Below are 15884 nucleotides of genomic sequence, written 5' to 3'. Positions count from 1 at the left end.
AGTCATCCTCGCTACCCATAGTGCTCTATTTTCAGACAAGGGCGAGTCATCCAGGGCTCAAATTTCTGATAAAAATCCACCCTTTCAGAGGCTCACGGTCACTCAGAAATCTATATTTTTGGATACAAATGAAGGCCACCGCCCGCTTCATGACATTTCTTTTTCTTGGTGCTGAGTTGAGTGAAAGTCCTCGGTCTTCCGCCATTTTCTTAGTGGCAAGCGAAAGAGAAAGAAGTGGCTTGCGACTTAAACCATAGATTTTGACATTTTTATGAACTTTTTTATACTTCAGAAAAAAATCTACGAACTAGTGAAGCCGCTAAATGAACAAGGACAACAGTATATTTTACGGAGACCAGATAATGTTCTGCTGGTGCAATCATCTTTTTCTTCTGAAAGTTCCCAGACCAAATCATGAGATGGACTACAATATTTGGCATTCACTCACTGAATTGCTCCAAACTGATCCCACAATGTCATATCTACAAATTTCTAGAAAGATAATTGAAAACTTGCTCCCTGCTGCATCAGATGTAGGAGTTATGTCATGAGTAATTTTTTGCTCCCATTCTACAGATATGAAAGTCAGCTTTTGCGGAGGAACTATAGTAACCTTTTTTAAACTACTTTTCAAGACCCGGATGATTATATTTCAAGCAAATGTAAAATAATGATACACCTAACAATAAGTAATACGAAAATATAAAAAGTCACGCGCTGCCAAAGGTAAATTCTAAAATATTGGACAAACTTGCTCAGCACATTGCAACTGCAACTTACCCATCATTCAATCTGAAGACGACAGACAGCAAGTTAAAACCAGCGTATTGAAAAAACATATGGGGACTATTGAACAAGAACAGTTCCAGCTTCAAAGCCGGGTTAGGGAACCAATGATTTGGGAGCCCCCTGTTGCTCTTTTGATGAGTGCATATGGCATATCGTACTGTAAGGTAAAATATGGAAATCCCTTGAGTGAGAGCTGAGTCCTGAATCTACCAATAGGAGTGTCAGGTCGATACTATGGCACCGACACTACCCTAGCACCTTTTAAATTGTGTTTTTTGATGAGACTCTTCTGCATTCATTCTCCCATTGACACTCATTGATTAGCAACAGCATAACGCTGACAAAATAATTCCGAGACATTTTATACGTTAAAAGTGGTGAAATGACTGAAAAAAGCACACATTTTGATGCATTTTTACTTTTGAAGTCTGAGTGTGGCTTTTCAAGGAATAACATTTAAAAATATGAATTGTTTGTGGCTCTTTCTGTCAAAAATAATACATGTCCTAATACATATCCCTTGAGAATCCATAGACCTAAGTAGCCAGTCTACAATGCCAACTAACCTCATTAATGTCGCCAGAAGGCAAAAAGTAGTGATGACACAGGAACGGCTGAAAATTTTCAATAAAAGGAAGCAGAGCCAGTTCATGCCAAGACCAATTTGAAGGGGCCAATTAAAAAGAATCAAATTAAAAAAAAAAAAAAAACACTGGTGCTGCTTTTGTTACACCCTGCATTTTAATCTTGAAACACAGGGAGAAATAATCACAACAGTGATGGCCGGTGTTGCTTCTTCAATCCAACTTATATGTACGTATGCGTTTACAGGCTCTACTGCATTAAACAAGCGTCGATAAGACTGTTGCTTTAACCTATCAGATTTCGAGTTGGCAAAACCACAATGCCTTGTCGCAGCCGTAGGGATACGTCATTGCTTTCTTGCAGGAAGAGGGATATGTCAACGCTTTCACCAAATATGTTGGCTATTGAATAGCCACAGCTACCAAACTGTATCTGGAGTTAGCTGCACAAGCAAATGTATTGTTGTGTTGATTTAAAGCCATTTTCAAGATGGATTATGCCAGAAATAGATAATGGTAACGGTAATGGCGGCCGAAGGTAGCGTGCTAAATGCTAATCCATGTGCATGACCCGAGACTCGCACATTGACGCTCGCAATTCAAAAGGAAATAAACATTACTAAACAGTATCTTCCTCCTCACATGCAATAAACAGTATATTGAAAACCACAACAACCAGCATACCTGGAAACACTGGTAGAAATAATCACAACAGTGATACGTTGTCGCTTCTTTAATCCAACTTATACTGTCATGAGGGAAATTACCTGTGTTTGCCAAGCTATGTGCTCCAAAGCATCAATAATCGAATACCAATACTCTGTTTGACATGTCACACTGGCTATGTCGATCAAGGCATCAACAATCAAAAATCGACATACATCCAATCCAAACCTAGTTGTACAATAGATCCTGCTTTTAGCTTTAGTGGCTGAAAAGAAGAAACAAATTAAAAAAGCAAAGCAAGTGGGAAATGCAGATGAGTTCAAATCTCCCTTTAAGGTTTATGGTCTCTTTTGAGGTACTGAAAAAAAACATTGCTCCCCAGCTGCACGAAACATTGGACTGACTTCAACTCAATGTCCCCCATCATCTCTACTCAGACATAAGAGAAGCTCTGTCAGATGTTGGAGTTCAAATTCCTTCTGACTGGGGATACTTCCAAGGGTTGCCTGCAGATGCTCAAAAAACATTTGGTTCTGTAGGGGGACCGGCACTTCTCACACTGTTGGAGTAAACTCACCACCAGATGATGATCGGTAGACAGCTCCGCTGCTCTCTTTACCTGAGTGTCCAAGACATGCGGCCGCAAGTCCAATGACATGGCTACAAAGTCGATAATAAAACTGCGGCCTAGGTTGCTCTGGTGCCAAGTGCACATATGGACACCCTTGTTCTAGAACATGGTTTTTATTATTGTCAAACCATGGCAAATGCAGAAATCCAATATAAGACCGCTCGAGTACTGATGTGGTAGGCTGTTCTCAATCAGGCCCCTCCAGGTCTCACTGTAGTTGCCCACATGAGTATTGAAGTCCCCCAGCAAAACATAGGAGTCCCCAGAAGAAGGACCCTTTAGCACCCGTTCCAAGGACTCCAAAATGGGTGGGAAATCTGAGCTGCTGTTTGGTCCGTACACATAAACAACAGTAAGATCTTGTCCCAGAACTCTAGTCTACTGGAGCGAACTACAATATACAGGCACCAAGCGGGGGCCAATATACATGCCCACACCTGCTCGGTGCATCTTACCATGAGTGACTCCAGAGTGGAAGAGTCCTACCCCCTTGAGCAACCTCAGCCATTACCTCAGTCTTTCCCAACCAGACACGTGACATTCCACGTCCCAAGAGACAGTTTCTGCAGCCTGGTATTGAACTACCAAGGATACCTTCTTTGGCTGTCGCCCAATTTTCATCACATCTGACCTCTTTGGCATGTCTCCAGAGTGGGGCCCCGGTGACCTGCGTCTGGGTGAAGCAAAACGCTGTTCAATAATGTTATTCATCTTAAAAGGTGTTCTAAGTCATTCTCTGTCAAGTCCCTCACTTCAGGCAAGTATTCTATGGGAATCATTGGGATCCACAAACGCCAACACCACAAGGTAATCATCAGGTGTACCCATGATACCATTAAGTAAATTCATGTTTGTCATTTGACATTACCTAATTCAAGCACAAAGAGATTTTTTTTCTTGCAAGGGGGACAACCGCTGAGAGAGGTTCCCAACTCTGTTCTGACCTTAAACATTTTTTCTGTTGTATTATTACATTGGAGGGCCCTGATTACAATCTATCTCTCAACTCTAAATGTCCGGTGATACATGTGTAGTCAAAACAGGCTAGGACCGAAACGTCAGAAAGACTTGTGTAGTGTCTTGGGTGGATGCAGGGGCAGTTCCCAGACCAGATTCTAAGCAATGCAAGGCGTTCTGGATCTTCTTGGTTTTGTCCATTACCCGCAGTCCACAGTGTTTTGGCTTCTCTTTGTTCAGTGGAAAGTTTTCAGGAGAAAAGCTTTTACTTTGTTGAAAGCAAGTATGATCCTAATAATGATGAGTAAAGCAAGTTTAATTGTAAAGAAAAGCATATTTTTTTGTTGCAAGCAAATATATAATAATATGAAATAAAATATTGCCATTTACCCCTGTTTATTATATATCTGCACATAATCTAATGCCCTTAATAAAATGTCCTTATGGCTATATTTTATGAATTCATTTTTATGACAGGGTGACTCGTCGGCTGAGTGGTTAGCACGTCAGCGTCACAGTGGGGTTACGTGGTTCAAGTCCAGGTTTGTCCACCTTTGTGGAGTTTGCATGTTTCACCAGGCATGAGTGTTTTTTTCTCTGTGTAGTCCGGTTTCCTCCTACATTCCAAAGCCATTCATGGAAGGGTGATTGGACACTCTAAATTGCCCCTAGGTATGAGTGTGAGCATGAATGGTTGTTTGTCCCTTTTTGCCCTGTAATTAGCTGGCCAAAAATTAAGGGTGACCCCTGCCTCATGTCCGAAGACAAAGCAAATCAAAATCTAAAGCCTTTATTGTCATCATACGCAGCTGCGTATAACAAAATTGGTGTTGCTACTCCAAGCGGCACTCGGATGATTCGCCGAAAGACGTTTGTTCGACGGACATTTGGGCGACCATACAATTGGGCAAACGAATGTTTCCCCGCCGCGGGATTCGCACGCTCTATCCGCCCTTGGATCATGCATCTGCACTTCAGTAAACATGAATCGGACATCTACCGCAGTCAATGGCAGCTTATTGATAATGTGTTTAAGGGGTAGGCAAACTTTTTGACTTGCGGGCCAGAATGGATACTAAAATTTGACAGTATTTGGACACACAATGTAATTTATCAACGCTGGAGATTGAAATATAAGAAAAATGACACAGTTGAAGGTGAAAATTTACAAAGAACATTATTCAATGAAACAGAGCAGTCTTTAAATTGAGAGTGATGAGCGGTAAGGGAAATGAATGAGGTCATTGATTTTTACTATAATTTGGACAACGCCGGCGCGGGCCAGATCAAAAATGCTAACGGGCCATATATGTCCCGCGGGCCGAGGTTGGAAAACATGTACACACGATCTGGGGCCGGGGCAAGCGCGTCCATTCGCCCAAACGTCTGTTCGGCGAACTGTCCAGTCGCCCAAACGTCCGTTCGGCGAATTGTTCGTCGCCCAAATGTCCGTTCGGCGAATTGTTCGTCTCCCAAATGTCCGTCGACCAAACGTCTATCGGCAAATCGTCCGGTCACCACTCCAAGCTTTTCAAAGTGTGTTTTCCCAGTAAAAAACACATAATAGCAGTACAAAAGTATACAAGTCACATCCCGGCTAGGTGAATTCTAAAATATTGGACAAAATTCTAAAATATTGCACAAAATTCTAAAATATTGCACAAAATTCTAAAATATTGCACAAAATTCTAAAATATTGCACAAAATTCTAAAATATTGCACAAAATTCTAAAATATTGCACACGCTTCTAGGATATTGCGCATTGTTATTGCACTCCCCGAAGTTATTTCACAGAAGGGATTGTGTGGCATACTAACTCAAGTTCAGAGTCCAGATGGCTGTGGGGAAAAAAACTGTCCTTAAGTCTATTTGTCCGTGCTTTGTGAGACCTGTAGCGTCTGCAAGAGGGGAGCGGCTGGAACAGGTTGTGACCAGGATGGTATTGGTCCCTGACGATGTTCCTGGCTCTCCTGAGGTAGCGTGGGCTGGCAATGTCATCCAGTGAGGGCAGAGAGCAGCCGATGATCTTCAGGGCAGTGTTGATCAATCTCTGCATGGGGTTTCTGTCTGCTGCCGTGCTTCCAGCGTGCCACTCCTTAATGCAGTATGACAGGATGCTCAGTGGCTCTATAGAAGGTTACCAGAAGCTTAGTGGCCAAGTTGTTCTTCCTGAGTACCCTCAGGAAATGGAGTCGCTTCTGGGCCTTCTTCACCACTGCCGTGGTAGACCAGGAGAGCTTGTCCGTGATGTGGACCCCCAGGAATTAGAAGGACTGGACTCTGTCTACGCATACTCCAACGTTTCAAATGACATAACCTTCTTACTCATGACTAACTAATGAGAATTTTCTGGAAGAAGCGGCTTATTCCATCAGAGGTGGCAGAGGGCTGTAGTGGTCTTCATCCCGAACTCCAAAGAAATAGGCCAATTCAGAAACATTGCCCTGCTGAACGTAGAGAGGAAGATATCCTGGTGCTAGCCAGAAGGATGACCGCCTACCTTCCAGATCACAGGTGTCAAAGCTGCGGCCCGGGGACCAAATCTGGCCCGCCTCATCATTTTGTGCAGCCCGAGAAAGTAAATCATGAGTGCCGATTTTCTGGTTATACATGTACAATACATTTCCTGATTTTCCCCTTTTTAAAATCAATCATTGCAATATTTTCAATACGATATTATTTCTTTTGTGTTTTTAGTTCAAAGCGCATTTTGTAAAATCTAAAAATAAATATATAAATATTTTCTGTTTTCCACTTTAATATTGAACATGATTAAAACATATTTTTTGTTTCCATTTGAAATGAAAAACATGATTAAAAGAAAATTTCCATTACAAAAAACCTCAAATAAACTTTGCTTTAGATCTATAAAAACTGACCATTTGGGGCTTTTGATCCAGTTCTCTTAATCAAATTTAAAAAAATAAAAATCTACGAAATGGAGTTGAGGTTCATGCAGCCCGCGAACCAACTGGAGTTTGACACCCCTGATCTACATGGACGACGTCACCAGGCTCCTTCAGACAGCAGCATGCACATCTCGACTGCTGAAGAGGATGGATGAGTTGATGTCATGGGCCAGGATGAAGATGAATCCCTCCAAATCCTGTAACCTGTCACACAGAAGACGAGTCAGAAACGACAACACCACTTTTGTCGTCGGGGGAGAAAGATTGTCCATCCTCTCTGAGCAACCCAATGAAAGTCTGAGGAGGAAGTACACTGCAGAGCTGTGTGATAAACAGATGTTATGGACCGTCATGAAACAACTCACTGATGGCCTGCCAATGATTTACCAGAGCCAACCCCCTGGTAAGTTCAAAGTCTGGTGCTATCAGTTTACACTCTACACTAGGGTAATCTGGCCCTTGAGCAAGAACTCCTCATCCACCAAGATGGATGGAAAAGACAATTAATTCATCAGAAAGTGGGTAGGTCTACCACGGTATCTTTCTGAAACGGGCCTCTTTGAGATGAATGCCCTGGAACTGTTACTACAGTCCATCTGTCAATATAAGTCTAGGATGCTTCATGAGCTAAGAGAGTCCACTGACCAATCTGTAAGGAACGCCAACACCAAGGTTCCAGAGGTGGAGCACCCAGGCTGAGGTTGCCCAAGCTGTCATTGACTGCATCATTAGGAGAACATGGGCAGAGATCAGGCAGGAAGAGCTGGGGTATGATGAGGAGAGGCACCATGATTCTGGTCTAAGGCTAACTGTAAGAAGAGGAAGGAGATGGCAGTGGAGGAGGTGACAAGGATGGGGGAAGAGTGCTATAACATGACACCCAAATACTAATTCTTAATATTTAAGATCTAATTCTACTCATACCCATTTTGTTAACCTACCCAATGACAGCTAAATCACTGGCTGAGTTCCTACCGTAACGGACCCGTCTCAACCCCAGCAAGGAGATGATGTTTACTTAAGATAAGAGCCATCTCCCATAGTTCACTGTTACCACAACTAAAGCCTATAATAAGCAAATTAGAGAAAAATAATACCCTAGGCATGTCCCCATGATATTGTCAAGTTTCTCAGGCCTTTCTTTGTAGCCAACAAATCCCTAATGTTAAAGTATTTTTGAACAAACTACCCATTCAAAAACAACATTAATAATATTTTATCTTCTGAAAGGTAGTTTTATCATTAAATATGAAATAGATGAAAAACCCAATGTAAGATCTCCTCACTCCTTCTACAAGCCTTTGGAAATCAACAAATTGGTAAAAAATGGCTATCGTGCCCTGTTCCCAGTTTTGAAGCCAAATAACTAATATTACACCAAACAGATTTTCTATCACCTGGAAAAACATTTTCTTTGTGTAGAATCCAAAAAATGCGAAAGTAACTGCTTAACCCTGCATGTCTTTCAGATCGCGTTTTGCTCTTTTTCTGAGATGTTGCAAAAAGCAGGTTTTCTCCTCACACTCACAGCTAATCTGTCATAAAGTTCTTACTTTGATCTGTTTACAAAGGCCTCCCCAGACAGTTATCATGTTTGAAAAGTCGTTTGTTAGCCGTGAGTATTACATTTTAGAGAAGACTACCATTAGTCCATAATAACCTAAATTCCCATCCAGTTTCCTTAAAATTTCCTTAAAATTCAATGATTTGAAGGAAATTTTATGGGTACGGGTTATACGCGTAAAATGCAATAAAACACAGTTGGCTTGAAGAACCATTTAAATTTTAAATGTTAGGTTAACCAATTTAACATTTGTAAGCACACAGAAATGAGACAAGAAACACTTTTCTGGTTAGGGCGAAAAGAGCTTCTTAACATTTTCTTTCGCTTTTCCCATCCACTTTGAGCTGCATTGCCCATTTATTGCATCAGACAAATGTGTATGAGTATAATATTTGATTTGTGTGCTTTTGCTAATTTCCTCATTGGTTGCTTCAGAAATTGTGTGTGTGTGCTGTTTCTCAGGAAACATCTGGTTTCCTCAAGATAGTCACAGTCCTCAACATCAGCAAATGTATCACGGTTTTCTTCCTCAAACGCTTTGTCAGAATTCACGTCCTCAGATGCCAGGTAAATAAGTCACACAGCAGGTGGAAAGATATTATATGCGAGCTTAGGGCTAATAAGATTTTTTTTTAAATAGAATCAGGTTTAGTGTAAGGTTAAATTAAACTTATTTTTGAGTGTGTCTGTATCATAATCCAAATTTATTTAAATGTGTTTATGTTATTATATGAGCATGTTGCCGTGCAAAGTCTCTCTTTCTCTGTCCCTCTCCCTTCCATGCAATCCGTCTAATTTTAGTAGTATTAAACATCATAACCACTAGTTATGGCAGTAATAGATGGGAAATTAGAACCCCCAAAAATGTTTTTCCATTACAATATCCAGTTTTTTTCAGAGGGTTTTTAGTTGTTTTTCCCCCCCGATCGCGTCGCACTACGCGACGCGATCGGGGGGGAAAGTGAACCTTAGGTGCGGAGTCGCCGAAGCAAATGGAAAAGGGGAGGCAGATATGTTGCTCTTGATGCTTAATTTAATAAATGGGGTAACATAACATAAACAACTTAGCTTGATCACTTGTTACAAACGAAAAGAAACATGCAGCGTGGCGTGGCGTCAATGTGAACGGCATGACTACGAGGAAACACAGGGAATGAAACCAGATGATCCGACCGCGTTCACAGAAAACCATAATGCTTAAATAGCAAAATTAACCTAATCACGTAATTAGCCACAGCTGATAATAATCGTGACATCATGCCAGAAGGGGCAATCCAGCCACTCCTGACAGTACATCCCCTCTAAGGGACGGATCCTAGACGTCCCAAGGTCAATTCCAACATGAGAACCAAGAACAAGCAGGGAGGGCGGGTGGGAGACCTAGCAATGTCCGGTGGTCGTCCACACCAACCCAAGAACAGACGAAGGAGAGGTCGATCCGGCGGGCGTCCGCGCCAGCCTGAAACAAGATGAGGCAGTAGTCGGTCCGGCGGGCGTCCGTGCCGGCCAGAAACGAGACGAGTCCGTGGCAGGTCTGGCGGGCGTCCGTGCCGGTCAGAAACAAGACGGGGCAGTTGCAAGTCTGGCGGGCGTCCGCGTCGGCCAAGAACGTGAAGAGGCAGTGGTCGATCCGGCGGGCGTCCGCGCCGGCCAGAAACAAGACGAGGCTGTGGTCGATCCGGCGGGCGTCCCAGCTGGTCCTTTAAGTCTTGGCCAAACTGCCTGCCTTTAGGAGATATTAGAAAATTAGTACGGTCGGGCACCTTATTCTGTTTACTCGGCGGTGGACAACTCTCTCCTCCCGGGAAACCGGAGCATTGCTTTTCTGGACGTCGCCGGCCCCGTCCTCCAGGGGCACCGGCGAATTGGCACTCTCGACATCGCCAGCCCCTTTTTCCAGGGACTCCGGCGAATTGCCACTCTCGACGTCGCCAGCCCCTTCTTCCAGGGACTCCGGCGAATTACCACTCTTGACATCGCCAGCCCCTTCTTCCAAGGACTCCGGCAATTTACCACTCTTGACGTCGCCAGCCCCTTCTTCCAGGGACTCCGGCGAATTACCACTCTTGACGTCGCCAGCCCCTTCTTCCAGGGACTCCGGCGAATTACCACTCTTGACGTTGCCGGCCCCTTCTTCCAGGGACTCCGGCAAATTGCCACTCTCAACGTCGCCGGCCCCTTCTTCCAGGGACTCCGGCGAATTACCACTCTTGACGTCACCGGCCCCATCTTCCAGGGGCAACGGCGAATTGGCACTCTTGACGTCGCCAGCCCCTTCTTCCAGGGACTCCGGCGAATTGCCACTCTCGACGTCGCCAGTCCCTTCTTCCAGGGACTCCGGCGAATTACCACTCTCGACGTCGCCAGTCCCTTCTTCCAGGGACTCCGGGAATTACCACTCTCGACGTCGCCAGTCCCTTCTTCCAGGGACTCCGGCGAATTACCACTCTCGAAGTCGCCGGCCCCGTCTTCCAGGAGCGCCGTAGCATCGTCGCCACTTCTGGGCGGGCAGGCGCTGGACGGGCAGGCGCTGGACAGAGCGGTGCTTGGGAGAGCGGTGCTTGGGAGAGCGGTGCTTGGGAGAGCGGTGCTTGGGAGAGCGGTGCTTGGGAGAGCGGTGCTTGGGAGAGCGGCGCTTGGGAGAGCGGCGCTTGGGAGAGCGGTGCTTGGGAGAGCGGTGCTTGGGAGAGCGGTGCTTGGGAGAGCGGTGCTTGGGAGAGCGGTGCTTGGGAGAGCGGTGCTTGGGAGAGCGGTGCTTGGGAGAGCGGTGCTTGGGAGAGCGGTGCTTGGGAGAGCGGTGCTTGGGAGAGCGGTGCTTGGGAGAGCGGTGCTTGGGAGAGCGGTGTTTGGGAGAGCGGTGCTTGGGAGAGCGGTGCTTGGGAGAGCGGTGCTCGAATGGCCGTCCGTCACTAGAAACCTGGTCCGTGGCTTCGGTACGGGTGCGACTGGTGACCCCAAAGGCAACGGGAGTACTTTGCGTGGCCTTGGTACAGGAGCTTGGGGCACTTGAAACGGCGTGGTCGGCCGAGTAACTTCGGCCACTTGGACAGGCGTGGTCGGCCGAGTAACTTCGGCCACTTGGACAGGCGTGGTTGGCCGAGTGACTTCGGCCACATGGAAAGGCGTGGTCGGCCGAGTAACTTCGGCCACTTGGACAGGCGTGGTTGGCCGAGTGACTTCGGCCACATGGAAAGGCGTGATCGGCCGAGTAACTTCGGGCACTTGGGCAGGCGTGATCGGCCGAGTCACTTCGGGCACTTGGAACGGTGAGGGCTGCATAGTTTCTAGGAGATGCTGGTACAGTGAGATCGGCCGAGTATCTTCGGGCACTAGGAAAGGGCGTGGTCGAGGTCGGGAGAGGAGCTTGGACGGACGTGGTCGGGAGAGGAGCTTGGACGGACGTGGTCGGGCGCGTAACTTGGACAGTGGTTAGTGTGTCCAGGCATTGCTTTCGCTTCGCTCTACGGTGCGGCGCTCGGCGCCTCCTCTGGGAGGATTGCACAGCACCCCCGCCATCACGTCGTGTCCCATAATAGGTGGTCAGCCCACTCTGTAATTGCTGGTCGGGGTATTTGGAGTAGGAATTGTCGGGGGAAAAATAGGGGTAATCCTCCTCCAGTGGAAGGTCTCGGGGTCCGAATTGGTCGAAGTATTCATCATCGGATTCCGAAACGCCAGCGAAAAAATCAATTTCCTCAACGACGTCCTCCTCACCAGAATCTTCAGGCTCCCTCCATGGTGAACCAATTCCGCTGGTCATAGGCATAAGATAACTTGGGCGGTTTCTGGTGGTTGTACGCACCTGGGCATCATGATTAAACTGTAAGGGCTTCCCAGGGCGACGTGCATAGCAGTGGTGGGGCGTAGGAGTACGCTGCGGATCTAACTCTCCTACCAGCTGAGACTCATCTCCAGCAATGATGTGCCTGAGAGCCCCTCACCACGGTGTGTTCATTACAAAACTCCTAAACAATTCTGAGGGGTTTCTTATACACTCCAAGCAGTCCGGTGTCTTCGAGCTGGATGGTTGGCGTCGCCGCGAGCGTGGGTGGCGCTCCGCTGGGTCCATGATGGTCGGATCGTGCTGTTCACTTTCCCCCCCCGATCGGGGGGGTAAGTGAACCCAGGTGCGGAGTCGCCGAAGCAAATGGAAAAGGGGAGGCAGATAAGTTGCTCTTGATGCTTGATTTAATAAACGGGGTAACGTAACATAAACAACTTAGCTTGATCACTTGTTACAAACAAAAAGAAACATGCAGCGTGGCGTGGCGTCAATGTGAACGGCATGACTACGAGGAAACACAGGGAATGAAACCAGATGATATGACCGCGTTCACAGAAAACCATAATGCTTAAATAGCAAAATTAACCTAATCACATAATTAGCCACAGCTGATGATAATCGTGACATCATGCAAGGAAGGGCAATCCAGCCACTCCTGACAGTTTTTAATTTCCATGGGAAACGCTGATTTGAGATACAAGTAAATTGCCATATGAGCTCAGTCCCAGAACGCATTAAACTCAAGGTACCACTGTATCTAGGTGCAGGTAGTCCGATAAACAGTGGCCTCAGTATTGCATTGTCCACGGCTTCCAAACATGCCCCGACGTCGTCGTCCACGGCCTCCAAGCATTCGCCGCTGTCATCGTCCACGGCCTCCAAGCATGCGCCGCCGTCGTCGTTCACGGCCTCCAAGCCTGCACCGACCGCCGCCCGCCACGCCTCCAAGCATGCACCGCCATCGTCGTCAACGCCCTTCAAGCATGCGCCGCCGTAGTCGTCCACGGCCTCCAAGTTTGTGCCGCCGTCGTCATCCACGCTTACAAGCATGCTGTGCCACCGTCGTCATCCACGCTTACAAGCATGCTGTGCCGCCGTCGTCATCCACGCTTACAAGCATGCTGTGCCGCCGTCGTCGTTCATGGCCTCCAACCATGCTCAGCCGTCGTCATCCACAGCCTCCAAGCATGCGCCACCGTCGTCGACGTCCATCCCCTCCATGCATTCTTCATCATCAATGGCTCCCAAGTATACACCATCGTCCAGAGCTCCCAAGTCCTTGTTGTTCTCACCGCCGTCTTGGCCCCCACCAGAAGTATGGCCGCCCTGGGCTTCCAGGTTCTCGCCGCTATCTTGGCCCCCGCCAGAAGGATGACCGCCCACGGCCTTAGGTTCCCGCCTCTGTCTGGGCCCCGGCCAGGCGAATCGCCGTTGCCAGGGCCCCCGGCAAAATAACTGCTGTCTCGAGCGGGCACACGAGAACGGGATGCTGGTGTCGGCGCATGAGAGCGGGGCACTGCTTTGGGCACAAGGCGGCCCGCCGTTGTCGGCGCGAGGGTGCGGAGCGCCGGTGTCAGCGCGAGGGTGCGGTGCGCCGATGTCGGCGCGAGAGTACGGGGTGTTTGTGCGCTACAGTGAGGCGTGGGCATGCAATCCTGGTTAGTTGGAGCGGGTACCTGCAAGCATTGGTCCTCCTCTTCCCACGCCTCCAAAATGTCCCACATTTTTCATGCCGGGTCTAAAAGGGCCGAAGATAATTTGTCCATCTACAAGGTCGTTGCCTTCATCCATCTCCGTCTTGAACAGCTGTCACCCTGCCCAATATCGAAATGGCCACCTCTCCCATGCCCCGTCTCAAGATGGTTGTCGCAATCACGCCATGACCCGTGATGGCCGTCATCTTCCCGCCGTGATCACGTTGTGATCAAGCCATGCACCGACATGGCCATCAGCATGCCGCTTCCACCTCCCTCGCTGCCGCGATGCATGCCACCGCTGTCGGGCAGAATGCACGGTCCGGCCACACTTGTCAGTGTCATGGAAAGGATTGCCCGGCTGGGCATAGCGGGTGCCTATGCTTCCCCACAGTCTGCCTCGTGGAGGGCCAGGGTAAATTGCTAATCGCAACCCCAGAAAGGGTTTGCCGAGTCATACTCTGGGGAAACTTCCCGATATGTGTCTGGCGAAAAGTGATCCTGATACCTATCAATATAGGGTGACGGCGGCGTCAAATCAAAAATATATTTTGGGGCGCATGCTTGGAGGCCGTGGACGATGACGGCGGCGGCGGCAAATGCTTGGAGGCCGTAGGTGACGGTGAAAAACCTGAACCTGACTTATTCGTACGGCACACAGGACGTAAAAGAAATAATACTCCCACACCGACGTCACCAAACATTCTCCTTATATACTCCCCAGGGCTAACCAAATTAAAACAAAACAGCTGACTAAGAGGGGAGGTGAAAACACGGACTCACATACACACACACCTCCACCAGAAGGTGACAGGAATTAAGTGTTTGTGAGCAGCAGTATTGTTATGTGGGGGCTCCTTTGGGTAGTTTCGGTTATTTTTTTTAATATTAGTGTTATCATTTCCTGTTGTGTAACTTGTAATTCCCCAGTGACTTTACCTGTTGTTGCCCACCCCTCTTTGCCTCTCTTGTCATCCAGCTGTTTCTGATTGTCTCATTAAACCCTGTCTGTCTATTTAAACCCATAGTCACTATGTGCCCTTTTTCAAATCCTCTTTTCACTTATGCCAGTTCTCGTGCTCCTCATTCAGCTTGTTTGATTCCTTCGTTAATTTGGTATATGTTTGTTGTAAATTGGTCACATTTCCCTGGGTTTGGCCTTATGGTTTGTTTTAAGTGAATGAGAATATGTCTATTAAATGAGCACTTGAAAGCACCCATTCCTCTGTCTATGCCTGCTTCCCTGCATTTTTGAGCCATCTCCGCTATACCACGAATGCAGATCCAAATAAACTTCATCCCAAAGCAGAGTGCCACAGTGCCTAGAGAGGTGTTGGTACTACTTTGGGAAGTCTATAATAGCAAAGATGTATGTCAGAATAGATCAGGACATGCATGGCAGTTGTGCTACAGCAGTGTGCAGTAGGAGTGGCAGAGGTTTGGTCTTTTAGTGAGATTTCACCAGTTGCCCTTTTTGTTTTCCAGCATGGTGATGGAACTAGCATTTGAGGTGAGACAGGAATCAGCTTGGAATGTGATGTTAGTAGATAATATTGTGCTAAGCAATACAACCAGGAAGCAAGAGAATTAAGAGAATTGTGGTCTACTCAAGAAAAGAGAGTAATGAAGGTGAGCATTGGTAAATAAATGCGTGTAAATGATAATATCAAAGTCAAACTACATGGAGTAGCTGTACAAATGATAAAAGAATATCTAGAGTCATCAGTGTGGGCTGATGGAGATTGTGAAAAGGAAGTGAAGAACTGTGCACAGGCAGGCTCAAACAGCTGGAGGAAATTATTATGTGATAGGAGAATGACAGCGATGATGAAGGGAAAGCTTTAGCTTTAGCTTTAAATTTTACCAACTCTTGTGCCGCAGCACACTGTTGTGGCATGAGCAATGGTCTGGTGTGCTAATGTAAATTACAAGAATTCATACATTGTAATATTCCAGGAAAAATATTTTAATATCCCGAGATTCAAATTCAACTATTATAGGATCCAATTATGACAAATATTGAATCATAGATTGTACTAGGATTGCACAATCTTCAAATCCTAACACTATGAGATTAAAATCATTTGGTTGCTTATTTTTCTGAAATGTGAACCGGATTTAGTTTGGTGTCACAGAATTCAACTTTTGTCGACGTTAAGTCTGCGTGAGCACAAAACTGCTGTTTGCATAATATTAGATTTAAATAATCTTGGAAGAAAAAGTCATAAAATTATGAGATTTCAAACACTCATAATTTTCACTTAAATGTACATCATTCAAACTGGAAGGTGTTCGGGGTCTGCAG

The 15884-nt window shown here is 46.5% G+C and overlaps 1 protein-coding gene and 1 long non-coding RNA gene across 5 annotated transcripts in view; one reads left to right on the top strand and one right to left on the bottom strand.

Annotated features, from left to right (window-relative positions):
• fam163b (family with sequence similarity 163 member B) overlaps positions 1-15884 on the top strand; it is a 90584-nt gene that overhangs the window by 54528 nt on the left and 20172 nt on the right. Inside the window, exons 3-4 of one of the 4 annotated variants that reach the window (XM_077714414.1) lie at positions 8564-8668; positions 15065-15208. The exons of 1 other annotated variant lie outside the window; for it this stretch is intronic. The gene's annotated coding sequence lies outside the window, so the exon portion shown is untranslated. Of the gene's footprint in view, positions 1-4104; positions 4170-8563; positions 8669-15064; positions 15209-15884 lie in introns of all 4 variants that reach the window. 2 more of the 4 variants (XM_077714413.1, XM_077714412.1) reach the window with 2 other exon arrangements.
• LOC144195755 (uncharacterized) lies at positions 6326-8035 on the bottom strand. Its single transcript, XR_013326156.1, has 3 exons — positions 7935-8035; positions 7183-7346; positions 6326-6741 (listed from the first exon to the last, which is right to left on the bottom strand). It is a non-coding gene; the product is annotated as an uncharacterized LOC144195755 (long non-coding RNA).

The sequence above is a fragment of the Stigmatopora nigra genome, chromosome 4 (genome assembly GCF_051989575.1).
Source record: "Stigmatopora nigra isolate UIUO_SnigA chromosome 4, RoL_Snig_1.1, whole genome shotgun sequence".
In the NCBI taxonomy this organism is placed as follows: Eukaryota; Metazoa; Chordata; class Actinopteri; order Syngnathiformes; family Syngnathidae; genus Stigmatopora; species Stigmatopora nigra.
This window is presented reverse-complemented; position numbering and strand designations above follow the sequence as displayed.